This window comes from Malurus melanocephalus, unplaced genomic scaffold (assembly GCF_030028575.1).
Source record: "Malurus melanocephalus ecotype Western Australia unplaced genomic scaffold, MMel_1.1 scaffold_53, whole genome shotgun sequence".
Classification (NCBI taxonomy): Eukaryota; Metazoa; Chordata; class Aves; order Passeriformes; family Maluridae; genus Malurus; species Malurus melanocephalus.
The window spans coordinates 440,734-452,942 of record NW_026623285.1 but is presented as its reverse complement, the minus strand read 5'-3'; positions in this window follow the sequence as shown (position 1 = coordinate 452,942).

The window sequence follows — 12,209 nt, the reverse complement described above, 5'->3', positions numbered from 1 at the left end:
GTGTTCGTGTGGGGACACGCGTGTGTTCGTGTGGAAGCACGCGTGTGTGAGGGCCGCCGTGTGTGTTGAGAGCTGGCGAGTGAGGAGGGAGCGTGCCCGTGTTCGAGCGTGCCCGTGTCCCCTCGCTGTGTCCCCACCGGCGCTCCCGGACGGGGTYCGGGCTCCGCCCGGGCTGTTTCGGGCTGTCCCCGGTCCGAGTCCTGCGGGGACACGTGGCGCTGCCTGCTCAGTCACCGAGTGCGAGAAACGCTGGCAAAGTCACACGTTTTGGAAGGGAAAGGGAAAGCAGGGAGTTTCCCCTGATGCCGATAACTTGCAAGGCCATTTAAATAGAAATAACGCTGGAAAAGCGATTTCCCCGCACTTCTGCTCACAGTTTAAACATTTCGTTTGGTTTGAACAGTGATGGTAGAGTAGCTCTCGCTTTTTGTTTCAGGGGAGGCTCTCACCTTTGGATACTCTTGKACTAAGGAAAATCTGGGGTGCACACAGTCAGTCCTGCATGTAGAATTCTCGCTAACTGAAGCTGGACTTTTTTGTTGTTTTCACCTAAGGGTAAAATTTGCCCCAGAAACGAAATGCTCATATCCAAAACAATCTGTCATTCCTCAGCTTGTTTTCATTCACTTTTTCTTCCTCATACCGGCTTTCCTGGAAATTKTTGAATCCAAGTGTGCACTTGAACTGCAGTCTGCGTAATGATGCTGTTTTAAGAATACCTGGTAGCTCGGTGTGACATAAAGTAACCCTCATAACAAGCTGTCTGCAATTCATGCTGGGTTTTTCTTTGGGAGCGAATGAGGAAAAGGGAAAGGCAGGACTAAGTGGGGGCAGAGTTCTAACAGAAAATCCACTAGTTACCCATTTTCATTTTAACGGGTTCAGATTCTGCTTTCCTACCAGATAACAACTAAACTGATTTCTGTGGCACCAAAGATATCAAAAAAAAAGCAGCTGGTATTTATAATGGGCAGAATTACAGAAATTGTGGAACAGCAGCCAGCAGGTGGAAAACCTCTCTCAGATTGACCAATAAAGTTGCATCAAGTAAATGAGATCTTGTGCACCTCGTCTTAGGGAAACAGCATGTAAAATTCCTTTAGGAATTATTCTTACTTACTCTTCAAATTATAGTAGCTACCCTGTGCTGAGAGCTTCATAGGCATGTGGAATTATACATCCCTYGGCCCAAAGAGCTTACAGCCCTCCTGCAATTTCTCAGTTAAAAAGTCCAAATTGAATATACTTTTGGTAAATTGCTTCACAAGCAGTTATCTTTTCCTTGTTAAACTGAAAGGAAACTTAAAATGGCATGAGGGATTCTAAGCAACATAATGACATATACCACCCTTTCAGTGTTCAAACCCCTGCAGCTACAATGGAAAAACTGACAGACATAAAAAATCCTCACTCCCCAAAAAATAACTTTAGATCGTTTTCTCTCCTTTGCCCTTCATTTATTTTTTTTTGTGATGTTCTAATGGGAAGCCTTTTGAACCAGAGCCGCAAAATGCATAAATGTCATCTCATCCTGTATTTCACAACTCAACGTCTTATTGACTTCTCTGACAGTTCCTGCATTTGTGGAAACTGAACATTATTCTGTTARGGAGAAGGGGTTATAGCAATTTATGCTGATAACTTCCATAGATACTTTCACAATACTTTTGTGGCCAATGAAAGAAAATTACTTCTCTGCAAAATTTAGAGGTTCCTTATTACAGTTCAGCTCAAAGCTTGAATCCAAACCTGTGAAACATAAGAGCCTGGTTTTGGCTGAAACAGAAATATCTAAACACAAAGTACTTTGACTGCTCCACAGCCTTTTGAACRTCTTCCATTTTGGCCTCTGCAGCTGCTATTTGGCTATTAAAGTCCTCTAGGGAATGTGTCCCAAATGCTCACACACTATTTTTTGCCCACTATTTAATCCATTTGATCCATTAGGGTCAAGGAAGAAATGGAGATGTATTGTTTTAGAGAAGAATTTAGAAATTGATGTTGACCCTCTGTCAGGAATTATCATATCCTTTGGGCTTTTTGCTACTTACGTTCGCATGCCGTTCATAGCAGAAATCCCCCTTCCAAGGATGGTCCTTAGGACCCTGCTGGTGCCGTTCAATCTGATAGCTTTGAACCATTCCCGCAGTGCAAAAACGACTGTAAATCTCTTTTATCCATTTAATGGGCAATTACTGCACTTCAGCCAAGCCTCACCCTCTTCCCAGTTTGTGGCAGAGAAGACAGGACCTGGCCAGGGCTGTTTTATGTCTCAGCAATTTCTGGCCAGTGATCATGGTCAGCCAGGCATAAGTTAGAATAGTGCCAAACCGAGTTGCTTTATGCCAGGGATTATCTCAGTCTCTGTCTAGCCACAGGATTCGGGGAGCGTAAGAGCTGTATGGTAGGGCAGCCCCAACCCTCATATTTTTTGGCTGTTTGATTAGCATTCACTGGAACTGGAGTTTATGACTCTACGGAGCTTTGAACTCTGCCTTTGATGATACAGATCTCACTCAAGCACTTTTACTATGATGTCTTCCGCTCCTTTTCGTAAAGCTGCAGGAACCAAGGTGGCTGATGTGACAGTTCCCTGCTGATGCTACAAGTAAAAGGTAGAGGTCTTTCTCCAGGGTYTTCTGGTTTTGTTAGGGCTCCTATCCTGATATTTGAGGAGTTAGAGGAGCAGACATTCCAGAACACAGAATGTGGAAAGGAGGATGTGGTTTKTAGTCCCGTTATAGTTCCGGATGTACACGTGGAAAATAAAACCTGTAATTACCACCAACACAGCCACAATACTACAGAAATTATCTACTGGCTGGTGTCAACTATGCTGAAATTATCTTTGTCTTATTCTCTGCAGAACTCTGGTCTGAATTCTGAATTCTCAGTCACTGTTCTGATGACGATTTTAATGACAAAATGAACAATTGTACCTACAGACGAGGTTCTTCTTTGCGTTAATTACCCTTTTCATTGTGGCAGGCTGGTGTTGAATGAAGGACTTTGAGATGCTATTTTTTTTTTAAGGAGGTTTTAAGCTGATTTCTGGCATACTCAGCAAGTCCTGTGTTCTGCGCACTTTCGTTAACCAATGTCTAATTTGGATAATCATTTATTATGATCAGTCTTAAGACAAATGGAACTTTAGACTATTTCTTTACTTGATAACTCCTAAAATATGCTGCCTTCTTTACTTGAAAAACTTAAGACAATAAAGKGTCAGTTTCTTTGCTGCGTTTATCACTACTTGGAGGCTTTACGATGATAACTTTTTTGTGTATCCATTGACATACCATCCAAGATATTTTTTACCAAGTTCTTCATGCCAAAGAAATGAGCTAGGGGATTTTTAAYTATCATTATTAGTAGCATTTTAATTTATTTTTGGTGTACAGTTTGATTTTATTTCTGTATGCAAGACATCATTGAACATTTTTAAAAAGACCTGGTAACTACAACAAAATTTCTAAGAAATTACGCCATTTTCCAAACCATCTCAGAGAAACTCATTAAAAGATCATATAGATGATTACAAATATTGACGGTAAAATAAAACCAAATTTCTTTCAGGACTGGGTGATCAAACCCAAAATATTTAGGAGAATGTTGATTTACATGGAAAGGTGGTATGAAAGAATAAAAGAGAACAGTACCTATAGAGTTAAAAGGCTACATGTGTAATTCCTGTGCTATTTTCATCACTGAGGTCTGTTTGGTTTGTATGTGGAATTCAACTCCATAGAAGGAGATAATGAAGACAAATAGTATGGCTTTATTTTTAAAARGGGTGGATAATTTCATGGCAGCTTACAACATTGGTAACTGGGCAAGCTAAGATAATAAGGCTAATCAAATCTCATGCTTCACAGCACTTGTTCCCTGCGGGGTCAGGAAAAATCTTTCCACTGTATACAACACTATACAATTAGCAAGGTTATTATTGGGGAGCAGAGGTACAGCCTTCTAAAGCAACAAGCTTTTGCCATTATCAGAGAACAGCAGTTGTACTTGGCCCAACAAAGAAAAGACCATTATTTTCTTGTGCAACTTCTGCTCCTCTACACTGTCAGTTTTAGAATTACAATTCTTGGGTTTGTTTTTGGTTTGTTTTTTTTTAAATTCTCCTGAACATGATTGCCTAAGTGCATTACTGTCTGAAATCTGTCAAAAATTCTTCCACTTGTGACTGGTAGCCCAATTCAAAAAAGCTGTCGCTGACTGGACAGGAGAATTACACTGATTAAGCTGTTGMAGGTTGCAAGTGCACATTTCCCCTCTCGTTAGGTCAGTAATGTTACAGAATTTGCATCTTTGCAGCAGTGTAGGCAGAAAGACATAGTCCCAAATGATGAGGAGCTYTTAGCTAGGAGCTGAAATGACATGKTTTTGGAATATTTAGTTTGGGAAGTACCCCTCATTTTCTTTAATTGCCTGAACATATTGTGGTAGGTGTTCTGTGTGTATACTTGTATTTTATTTTCTGTCAGTATGTTCATCAGAGAAATTATATTAGATGCAATTGAAAATATTTAGCTATTTTTTCTTCAAAATTTATKTTMTTTGTGTGAATATGATACTCTTTACGAGTTGGAGGGATTTTTTCCTTACAAGACGGAGGAAGCATGGCAGCTGAACAACATTCTTTAAAAAAACACTTTAAGAAAACAAGTCTCTTTTTATGAGCTATACCTCAAACACGACGAGCAGGCATTTCTTTGACTATCTCAAAGACGGTTATTTTAAAACTGCTAATTTTTTCAGGTGACCTCTACTTTTCCGCTGTGCACAACCTATGTGCATTCTCAACTCTCCGCCCACACACTGTTCAGAGCAGGGAAAAAATTGACCAAAACACAGCCTCATTTCCATCTTGAAGTTTGGGCTAAATGRAAAGAAAATATAAAAATGTAAGAAGAGCTTACATAAAGACCATTTCAAGACTTCTTCACAGGTGCAGAAGTACTTATCTTTCTTATGGAAAGAATTTCCAACCCCTTTCTTTCACTAGATTGCATGGCCATGAGCTGTAGAAGGTTCAGCTAAATGACATTAAATCGAAAATAAATTTTTTGCTTATTCCTTGGATCTCAGTAACAAGTTCAGTAAAGGATCTACTGTCTACAGTATCCTYCTGAATACAGTTAGGCACAAAAAATCCATAGATCTGAACCATGAAAATGTTCGTTTACTGAGAAGATGGGRTGATTTAGTGGCAACAGACACAGCTGTTTTAGATGCTCTATGCCKTTTTTCCTTCATTCTTCACCAGCAAGGTCTCCCAGGTTTCTGTGAAAGGAGAAAGAGAAGCACCAGCAGTAGACGAAAATGATGACAGGGATTACTTGCAAGAACTCAGCTCATGCAACCCAGATGGTTTGAACCTGAAAAGCTGAGTGGGCTGGCTGGTGTCTTTACAAGGCTGCTCTCTGCAATGTTTGTAAAGTAATAGAGATCAAAGAAGGTCCTTGACAACAGAAGAGACAAATTTGCACCCATCTGCACAAAGGACCAACAGAATGATTTGGGAAACTATAGGAGGGCCAGACTCATTTAGGTTCTTGTGAAAGTGGAAAGTTCAGTTGGAACACATTTCTAAACATAGTAAGAAGGTGACTGGAGACAGTCAGCATGGATTTGAGAAAAATAAATTASGTCTAAGCAGCCTGAAAACATTTCTATGGTAAAATGGCTGGATTTCTGGATGTCAAGTGTGAAGCAAGGCCAAAAAAACCTTAGTAGACTACAGCAAAGCTCCTGACACTGACTCTGACAATGTCCTTTTACCCGAGTTCACAGGTTTCAGTGTGGATGAGGGGACAACCAGATGGGTTGGATGATCAAGCCAAGAGGGCAGTGGTTAATGGACCATGAGGACAGTAGCAAGAGTAACAAATGGAGCACCACAAGGCTCTGTCCTGAAACATGTCCCGTTTCACATCATTAACAATGACCTGGAGGAGATGACACAGTGATGGTTGCTCAGTGGATTTACACACRAGGGCAGGTTGGACTACAGTTAAAATGCTGCTGGGGAGGGATAACCTCCAGGAGGACCTTTGCATGCTGAGGGAATGGGCCAAYGCAAACCTCATGAAATTCAGCAAGGACAAAGCTGAGTCCTGCATCAGAGGTGAACCAACTCCTTGCACTGATTCAGGCTGGGGGAAAATGTGTCCGCATGGTTGAGCAGCAGCTGTTCTGAAAAGGCCCAGGGGTGTTGGTAGACAGCAAGCTGAACATGAGCCAGGGGTGTCCTCTAGCAGCAAAAAAAAAAAAAAATCAACAGCAACCAAGGCTTTATTAATARAGGAGAAAAATCAGTCTATTATTGCCCCATGACTTGGTACTTGTTAGACCACATATTACTGCCTCCAGTTTTGGGACCCACACAACAGAAAAGACATTGAATAAAGTGAAACAAGTTCAGCAGAGGGCCACCAAGGTGGTTGGAGGCTGGAGCATTTGGCCAGTGAGGAGAAGCTGAGGAAACTTGTTCACTCTGGAGAAGGAATGGCTTTGAGGGGGACATAACACTTGTCTGGCAGTGCCTACGAGGAGGTTWCCGGGGAGATGGAGACAGGCTCCTCAGTGATGCATGACTGAAGGAAAAGAAAAAATAGATTGCAATGAAACCAGGAGAAATTCAGTCTGTAGATAAAGAAAACCTGTTTCATAATCATGAAGCAGTAGAAGTGTTTGCCAAAATAAGTCGTACATTCTCCATCCTTGGAAGTTTTCAAGACTCAGCTAGATAAAGCCTGAAGCAACGTGGTGTGTTCTCACAGCTGTGCTTTCTTGGACCACAAGGCTGAAGTAGAGACCCCATGGGTTCCCTTCCTATCTGAATTACTCGGTGATACAGTGACTCAATGAGTTCACAGCAGCTGTATCTATAGTGAATAAAGTTCTGATATGTATGGTTTATTCCATACAATGGTAAATCTTAAATTATACTGCAAGCATGGACCAGAATCCAAGCCACAGCTGCCCAGCTGTACAGTAACAAGTTGGCTGTAGTTCCATACTCCCCATTGATTTCTCTCTTCCTGGCCTCAGCAAGTGTGAGCTTTTGGTTGCTATGCTTTAGGAAGAAAGCTTGCATATTTGGAGCCTTTTTTGGCCACCAGAAAATGTCTTCGTTTTTTCCCTTTCCATAGCCTCTTTCCCAGAAAAGGGGGCCCCCAATGTCAAAGAGAAGAATGGTGATGTGAAAGTAATTCTTGTGAGAYGTCTTGACAAGATACTCATATCTGAAAATAATTTATTGGAAGAAAATGTAGATATTCTCTTATTTCACCATCTTGTCTTCAMTCCAGACACACAAAGATGAAATTCCAGAAAAATAGCATACAGACATTCTCATTTTCCCAAAGGTTTCCTTTACATTTTTAAAATTATGTCATTTACACGCACTTAAGGATTCTTTTACACCATGTGATGGCTGTAAAGGGAYTGTAGCTTAAAGAAAAATAAAGTCCCAAGAAATCTTTGTCACATTCAATAAAATCAGAGTGCCARTGGAGAGAATTTTAATTAAAAACTTCAAATAAACTCCAGGGAATCAAATCATTTGTGAACCTAAGCATATCAGAAAAGCCACGGCTCAGCAGCCTACATGAGTAGGCTCAGCTCATTTCCTAACAGTGTTCTTACAGAAAGTGTTGCSAGAGAGACTCTGTATCCCCATGCTTCAAGGCCAAATTAATAGTCAGCTGAGAGCAGGAAGAACCATCCCTTACAACAGAAAAATGAACTTTAAATTAGAGGCTTCTACTGCAAGATCCTCTTCCCTAAATTGTTGTTATAGCTTTGGCTACAAAATACAGCTCCTTCCCCAAACACTTTGGCTGCAAATCTTCTCAAGACAAAATACATTGCCATTCATGTCTCCTACTCGATGGGATGCCAGCGAAAAATTGTATCTTCAGTGAAAATCTAGTAGAGGATAAACAGAGTCAGTAGGAAGCACTGCTGCCTGTTCCTGCTATCTGCCATAGCRAATTCATTTAAAGGAACACACAGGTCAGTCTGGCAAAGATGACAGCACCAGAAGACAGTTTGCTGTCTGAATGAGGAAATAAAGACCAGACACTGAAGAATAAAATATGAGGTGGTTAGAAAAGGTACATGAAAAGGTACATTGAAAAAGGAGAACAAAGGGGAAAATAACTGATTCATTATTTTACTTTTTAGAAAGGACTCATTTTACTTACAACCACATTTATAGATCAAATTCTTATGGCAAATATGATACCATGGGAAGAGTAGTTCAGGAATTCTTCTGCAAGTATTGATCTTACATAACTTCCACTTCCTCTTCAATTTTCAAATACTTGTAAGACTATAATATGTAATTTTAAGAATTGAGTCCAACCTAAAAGTCCTAAAAGTATTTGGAATAAATCTAATTATGGCCACTACAGCAAATCAGGCTTAAAAAAATAATTGACTGTAGGCACAAGTAACACAATATCTCCATTTAAAGACTAATTACTTATATTACATGGTCTAAAAAGACCCCAAATCAGTACTTTTTGTTCCTGCAGTTAATTTCTTTCACAAAATTGCTTATCATTTGAGAAATGTTGGCTTGTAGGACTAATGGTATCCTTTTGTTCTGAGTTTTATGTCCAGTCAAAACACCATTTTTGCTGGGGAGTGCATTTTGGACAGCCAAGAGAAAATATGGCCTCCTGAACCTCTTTGTGCAATTTCTTTTGGTGAATGGGGATGGTTACAATACAGATGTATGGAATTGTGGAGTACAAATCTGTCCATGGGAGCTACAGACAAAGCTCTCATTTCCTCTGCCTCAGACAAATTTCTGGCAGAGCAGGCAACAGAGAGCAAGCTGACTAATTTGGGGCAGCACCTGCCAAAGGGGAGGTACAGACTGGTTACTTTATGTTTCTCACAGGACAAGGGCTGTTGCCAGGGCTGGATTTCTCTTCGTTGACTAAACTCACTAATGCAAGATACTSTTTTTGCACATTATCTGGGAAATATAGCAGAATTTCCATCGTCATTTGTCTTTGAGAACCTTCAGACTCTCACAGGTGTTGTTCATCTTGCCTTGAGAACAGGGACTGTTTGACAGACTTTTAAGGTTCCTTTGCATTTCTAGTTTTCAAGAAATGTCATTTAGAGAGAATAATTTATAACCAAGTGGAAATTGTATTTATGCAGTGTTTTACATTGCACTGGATTATTAAAATGTCTCCTATGATCTTCTATACAAAGTAAATATAAACTTTAAAGAAGCTGCAATATATAAAAGTACTATCCTTTTTATGGTATTTATCACCTCTATACCCTTTTTCCTTATTGTTTTTCAGACTCATCTATTTACATTTAAGATAAAGAAAGGAAGTATTATCTCCATTTTGTGTCTGAACAGTGCCTAATCTGCTAAAATTCCATTTCTTGTTGGCCCCTAGGCACTTCTATGAACAAAACTAGCAAAAATAATGAATTATGATTTCTAGTTTTTAGCAATGTTACATACAGGCTCCTTATTTTTGTCTTGACTTCAGATTTTAGCAGACATCCTCCTAGMCTCCTAGGTGTTCTGGAACATTTTAATGCCTTTCAAAAGCTGTGTACACATCACAGGGCTTCTTCTCTACTTCTTWAATATTTTACTAAAAATCAAATGGTGTGAAGTTCAGGACTCTTTTTAAGTGAAATTTAGAAGCAGTGGAGTCTGGAATATACAGCTGAGTTAGTTCTATCACACAAGGGTAAAAATCCTATTTCTTTCTGTTTCAGACTGCCAGGGATTTTTAAGAGCTCTTCTCTTCTATCTGGCTTCTTCTCATTAAAGGAAAAACCCCAAACCAAACAAAAATCAAATAAGCCTTAAATAAAAATTTGAAGTTGGCAGCATAGTTTCCCAGGCATAAGGTTACTCAAAACAAAGGTAAATAATAGTGGTAGCTACCTGCAACCTGTTAGTGTAGTGGACTTAACCTACTAGGGACCAAATTACTTTATAAATTTGCATACGTGTTTTGCAGTGATACTATCTGTTTGTCTGCTAGTCAAACACTGGAATCTGGAGGGGGGAGGGGAGGAAGAAAGAGGATATTTCATTGATATTTAACAGTGAACAGCTGTTATAGGAAAAAAAAAAAGATAAGACAAGAAGTAAAGGTATTCAGCTCTAGGCTGAATTTTTGAAAGGGGTGTGTGCAGAATTTGGCCAAATCACAAGGCCGTGTCATTTCTTTTAATCACAACCCGTTTGTTGTTTCAGGTTTCTGAATTTATATCTTATCAAGATTGCTATCTGTGTCAGAAGAATGCCACACAGRGCTCTAAGGCAGGGCAAAAGTGACTTATAGCAAGGCCAGGTACAACCATTCTGTAGATGCATCTCAAATCACCAGTACCACTCTCACAAGAGCAATGTGTATTTACAGACACTGCTACTGGTAAGGATAGTGGCTGAGGTTGTGTGACAGCTAATATGCTCATTCCTCAAGCTGGAAATTAATTRCATTTAATTAAATGCAAAGCAATCRATGTCAAAATCAAGCTTACAATGCCAAACCCCAAATGCAGCTATCAGCTCTTAAAAGATTGAAGTTGTTAGAAGTTTGAACCCATCCAAAGTTCACATTCTTTCCCCAATGGTGAAGGCYGACCTCTGCCACTCAGAGCAAACACAGCCCTTTGCTGTGCCCTTCACAGAAACAGTCTCAGGAGTAAGACCAACCTTAGAAAGAATGGGATGTCAAATCATCATAAGGGGATATRACATAAATTAGCCTTTCCAGGGTAAGAGAAATGTTTCTGTGTTGAACCAAAAGCCAGTGCAGAGCTGTCAGTCCCTACTGGGGATCCATCCTGTTGCTGCAATATGCAGCTGTCTGCTCTCTTCCACTCACAGAAGCAGAAGGGAGCATATGGTTTTGTACATTTATCTTCTGTGGCGTGACCTTTTTACCTCCGCATAAGGGAAAAGGACTGTTGAGAAAATCCYACCTTTTTAGTGCTGTATTAATCACAGAGTGCAAATTTGCAATCATCTAAACTAAACACTTGAGTCTGATTTCTATTTAACAGAAATCTTTGCSCAGCAAATATGATTTGTGATTGTCACTTACATTTCCAGTGTACTATATTAAAATGGCAGCTTTAAAGTATCATTATAAAGTGCACTAGAAGCCCTGTCCTTTTACAGCAATCTATTTTTCCATAAATAGGAGTATGAACTCATTGTAATAGGTTTCATTAAAATGGATGTTTATTGATAAATGTTACAGAAGCAAATTTTTATAGGAATAACACACAATAAGGCATGTACTGCTTAACCATTAGTACAGTTTTGGGCAGCCAAAGTTTCCCAATCTGGAGCTTTTTGAGGCACAGTAGGTACATTTTAATAGGCTATTAAAACATGGCATCTTGTGTTTTTCTGCAGTATATTACAGAATGAAACAAGATGCATTTCTCTGAGAACATATTGACTGCTTTTGGCCTAAAAAATGGACAAGAACACTGTGTTCCATACATGTTGGGAGAACCGGCAAATTGTGGCATTCCTCCCTGATGACACAGAACTTCATGGCAAGTCATGAGTCATAGGAGGTAGGAATCTGTTGCCTAAATGGAGACATTTTTKACACTGCAGGCAGCCTGAATGGTGTCCAGCTGTCTCTCCAGAAGGTGCCAGCCTCTTCTAGGTCTTCTTTCRTCTTCACTGTCATTTCTACACAGATGTCTTACATACTTCATGTCACTTGAAGGRCTTCATATGCCTACTTGCTGGCTTCTGAATGACTGCCATTGCAACCCCTACTTCCCATAATAAATCAGCTAGACATGTACATGAGTACTCCAGCCATGAGCTAGGGATAGAAAGACATATGGATCGGTAAGCTCTCTCCAGACTTTCCATGGAGCTTTGCTGTTGAAGTATTCTGGTTCTTCCAAGATCACAGGAAATAAGTAATGGAGTTGGTTTCAGTGCAGTTGAGTCAGCTGAGSCAGCTGATGCATTTCTCACCAAGAGCTTTTGCCACCTCAAAGATTAGTTCCTGCAAGGCCTTCTCCCTGAGCTCTTTGGCTGTTCCTCAGAAGGGGCTGAACTAAGGACAACTGCCCATCAACTCCTCAYAAACTATTTCAAGTATCTCAAATGTCTTCTCTGTGGATATCTAAGAACAATAATTTCAACCCAATGCATTGAAGTTTCCTCA